Source organism: Manis pentadactyla, chromosome X (genome assembly GCF_030020395.1).
Source record: "Manis pentadactyla isolate mManPen7 chromosome X, mManPen7.hap1, whole genome shotgun sequence".
Taxonomy (NCBI): domain Eukaryota; kingdom Metazoa; phylum Chordata; class Mammalia; order Pholidota; family Manidae; genus Manis; species Manis pentadactyla.
In genome coordinates, this window is record NC_080038.1 from 142,101,085 (window position 1) to 142,105,663 (window position 4,579).

A 4,579-nucleotide genomic window follows, 5' to 3' on the forward strand; every position below is an offset into this window, starting at 1 on the left:
GTAATATTCCCTTCTGGGTAGACCACAGTTTGTCTAGTCATTCATCTGTTGGCAGACACTTTGGCTAGGTCCACTTTCGGCCATTGTGAATAGGGCTGCTGTGAACATTCATGTGCACACATTGGTTTGAGTGTCTCTTCAGATATTCTGGATTTTCAAATACCCAGTACCTAAGACTGGAACTGCTGACTCAGATGGCCATTCAATGTTTAACTTCTTGAGAGACTGCGCAGCTGTTTTCCACAGCAGCTGAATCACTTTACGTTCCTCCCAGCAATGCCTAAGGCTTCCAATTTCTCTACATCCTCACCGATTCTTGCCATTCTTAATTTTTTTTTATAACAGCCATCCTAGTGGGTGTGAAGTGCTACTTCACTGTGGCTTTGATTTGCATTTGCCTAGTAACTAATGAATTTGCGTATGTTCTCTCATTCTTTTTTGCTCTCAGGTTACATTGTTTCTGTTTCTTTACGATTATTTGAAAGGAAGAGATTGGTGAATGTAGACATGTGCCGCCTAACCCAGGCCTTCTGGCTCCAGTTGCTGAGAGGGCACCCCCTTCAGGGCTGTCCACCCCTTTAGGACTTGCCTCAGTCTCAGAAAGCCACCGTGCCCAAGATCAGACCCCTCCTAGGGTAGCCACATTCAGTGGCTTATCAAGGTGATGTATAAATATCTGGCCGTGCCGGCCTAATGCGAGAGAAGTCCGAAGGGCTATTCTAGCTCTAGACTGCCATGTGGGGTTAGCCAAGGCCTGGATTACAGATCTGCTGCTCCTTCTGTCCACTCTTGCCCCCTTCCCCTCCTTTCCATGAGTAGTTTCCCCAAAGGCACTCCTTACTAAGTATCTTGCACACTTAACTCTGTTTTAGAGTTGGGTTTCTGAGGAACCCAAACCATAAGGAAAGAACTGCATGTGTCTGGTTCATTAACTTGAACTGGAATTGGAACCAATCGTAGTTTCTTTAATATTCCAGGAAGTTATTTAATATTTGCTCGTATATATTTTACATAGAAGATTAGGACTGTGTGCTTTGGTTGCTCTTGTTAAATTTCTGCAGGCACTGAGCTACAAAGTGGTGCCAGTCTTGAGATGTCGGAGGCCTGATTTTGTGATGCTCTCAGCTAAATATTTTAGCTTTTAGTGCAGTTAGTCTACTCTCTTAAAAACTGCTCAGTGAATCGAAGCTACTGTGTGAATGCAGCTGGTACTTAGGAGGGCTTTCACACTCTGGGCTGCCAGGGTGTTTAAGCACTTTGAAGAAACGTCAGCTTTGAACTTTCAGTGCTGGTGAACATTCAAGTCTAGGGGGTCTACAGCAGTCCGGGCTGCCTTGTGTTCCTGAAATTGTACTCTATGCCCAACAAAGCCCAGCTTCAGCTTTCACCTTTACTTCTTCTGCATCATCTCCCTCTACTGCATTTCATCATCATCTTTCAAGCCTCTTCGTTGCCCTGCAAGTTCAGTCTCCACTGTGTCTGTACCTCCTAGTCTTTGTGGGAGCATGGAAGACACCCCGGTTTTCCTCAGTCTTTTCTTGGGTTATGGCCATAGTGAGATTGAGGACAGGGAGGCCATCTTTTCTGTCCAGAATTGCGTAGCCACCACATACGCTGACAGAGCTGGTGGATTGGTCTTTACGGGCATGGTTTCTGTGGAACAATTCAAGTCCGCTTTCAGGGACTGTGTTATGGCATCGACGCCTTCATAACCCTAAGAAGCCACTTCTGCATCTGCTTGAGTCTTGTGGGTCACGCTAGCAAGGGATCTGCCCTTGGGGTGGGTCAAATGTCTACTCGTGTGAGGAGTGAAGAATGTTGCCTTCGGTTTCTACTGCTGCACAATAAGTCACCACAAATTTAGCGGATTATAGCAACAAACATTTACTAGTCCCCAGTTTCTGCAGGCCAGGAGTCCAGGCATGGCTTAGCTGGATCCTCCTCCCAGGCTCTCACAAGGCTGCCCATCGAGGGTCAACCAGGCTGCATTCCCCTCTGGAGTTTGGGGTCCTCTGTCAAGCTCATGTGGTTGCTGGCCAAGTCCACTTCCTTGTGGTTCTGGGACCGAGTTCTTGGCTTCTTACTGGCTGTTGGCCAGAGTCCATCCTCAGGTCCTAAAGGATGCCCACAGTTCCCTGCCCTGTGGCTCTTTCTAGGGGCAGTTACAATATGGCTTTTGCAAGACTAGCAGGAAGCTCTGTGAGTGTCAGCAAGATGGACTCGTCTTACGAAGTTACAGGCGTGACATCCCTTGTCCCCTCACCATATTCTGCTGGCTAGAAGCAAGGTTCCACCCACACCCAAAGGGAGGGGACTACACGAGGGCTTCACTCATTGGCTGGTCACCTTAGAGCGTGTCCACCACAGCTGTTGATGTGTGGCAGCTGTTCACCTTCATTCAAGTCTCAGCTCTCCAGGAGAGATGCAGACGAACCGGGCACTCCAGTGCAGCTGTGGCCCTGCGCCTGGTCTCTCGTACCTTTTGGGAGGCCTGGCTGTCTCTCCAGACAGGCTCTCTGGCTGCCCCTGCTTGGTGTACTCCAACACCTGGGCGACCTGTCAGAGGGGACCTGCATCCATGTTGAGTCCTGCCTTCACATGTGATTGTTCCCTCGGGAGAAACTCTTTGGAGAATTTGACACCTCGCAAGTCCACCTGGGGGTTTGGAGGTTGGGTTAAGCTGCCGCCCCTCCTCCCCCACAGGTCTTGCACTCCTAGGGGCCGGGAACAGGCAAGGAGCAGTCTGCCTCCTTATTCCTCACAGGCCCCTGCCCCTGGGGCTGGCCTGGCCTGGATGGTGCTCAGGAAATGGGTGCATCTTGAAAGGAGTCCACAAGAAGATGCAGACATCTGCAGAGGCAGGGACTCCGTGCCACTTGGGTCTCATTCCCTTCTTTAGTCAACCCTGGGATTTACTGAAGTGCTTTCTACTAGTGGCTTTATAATCGGGTCCTCATATCAGCTCATAGGAGGCCCGTACTGCTAGGAGAAAACACTACAGATGCCAAGGATAGAGGAAATAAGGGTGAGAGCAATTTTCTAAACATATACTGGGCTCAGAGTTTCCTGAAACATCAAGGCCATACTTTTGGGAGGGAGAGGGTCAGAGCCTGAGCAGCCAGCAATATAAGAAAAGGGTCAGGAGGCCAGGTGACAGCAGAGGCTCCACCTGAATCCCGGCAGCTTGGGCCCTTGGCTCGGGCTGGCCCACCCTGAGGGACTCAGTATCCTCTGGCCTGGGAGTCCAGGCAGAGCCTGGCCCTTCCCAGGAGGAGGCCAGCCAGGCTCCAGTGTGAACAGCCACCTGTGCTGGGGCCTGAGGAAACAGCAAAGCAGGTGGGGCAGCAATGGCACAGGCCACATGCCATGACCCTGCTCTGGCTGTCTCCCGAGCAGGCATGCCTCATGGAGAGCCACCCCGCTCCTCCGTGTGCCCTGGGTCAAGTGATTCCAGCCTCTCTGAGTTTTAATTTCTGGATCTGTAAACTGGGAATGGTCGTAGCATCTACCTCACGGTGCTGTTCCGAGGAGAAAAGTAGCCTGTTGACGGTGCTCCAGGGGACGGACCCCTGCTAACAATACTAATACTTAATGGATTCCTGCTTCCAAAAAGAACATCTCCAGTCTGCCTGGTACTGTGTGAGGTCATTTCATTGGGAGATGGGGGATGAATCAGAGACTGGGGGAGAGAGAGAGGACTGTGGTGTCCTTCCCCGCCTTCAGCCGCAGGCAGACAGTCAATGAGAGATTCTGGTCATGGAAGGAGTCATGATCCTCACTCCTTCCTGTCTCCTGCCCCACGACCCCCCACCTCTGGGACACCCTCCCAAACTGTCAGGCATGCTCTCCACGATGGCTGTCGCCTCTGCCTGGAGCACCTTCTTGCAGACATCCACGTGGCTCTCTTCCACCCCTCCTTTAAAGTTTGTTCAGGTATCACCGGTGAGGCTTTGCCTGGCCACCCTGTAGGGATCATGCGATTCTCCCCAGCCCGCCCTATTTGTCTTCTGAGTGTGCAAGCCCAGTGCCGTTCTATGTTCATTTGGTTATTTAGTGTCTGCAAGCGCCATCAGGGCAGGGCAGGGTCTTAGAACTCTGAGCCGCCAACGGGGCTTGGCGTACACATCTGTGGGACTTAAATTATTTGTTGAACGAATGCATAGAAAAGGCATCCTTTAAGATGGAGGACGGCGGGTTCTCAAAAGGGCCTCACTGAAGGGGAACGGCACTTGGTCTGGTCTGCGAGGAAAAGTGTGACTTTATATATAGAGAGATGAGGAGGGGAAGGGTTTCCAGGTGAAAGGCATGACGCAAACAAATGCAGAGGGGCGGGGAATTGCTGCTTAAGGACAGTGGTCGCATCTCAAATCTTCGGAAACAACCGGGAAAGACTCCTGCAGCAGCTCCCCAGCGAGGGAGGTGGCAGCAGGCCGGCGGGTTCGGCGAGGAGGGCGGGGCCGCTGGGGGGTGCGGGCTCTGCGCTCCAACCGCGGCCCCGCCCGCTGCGGCCGATCCCGCGCGAGGGCCTTGTTCGCCATCAGGCCCCGCCCTCGGGGGGGCGTGGCGTGGCAGCGGCAGA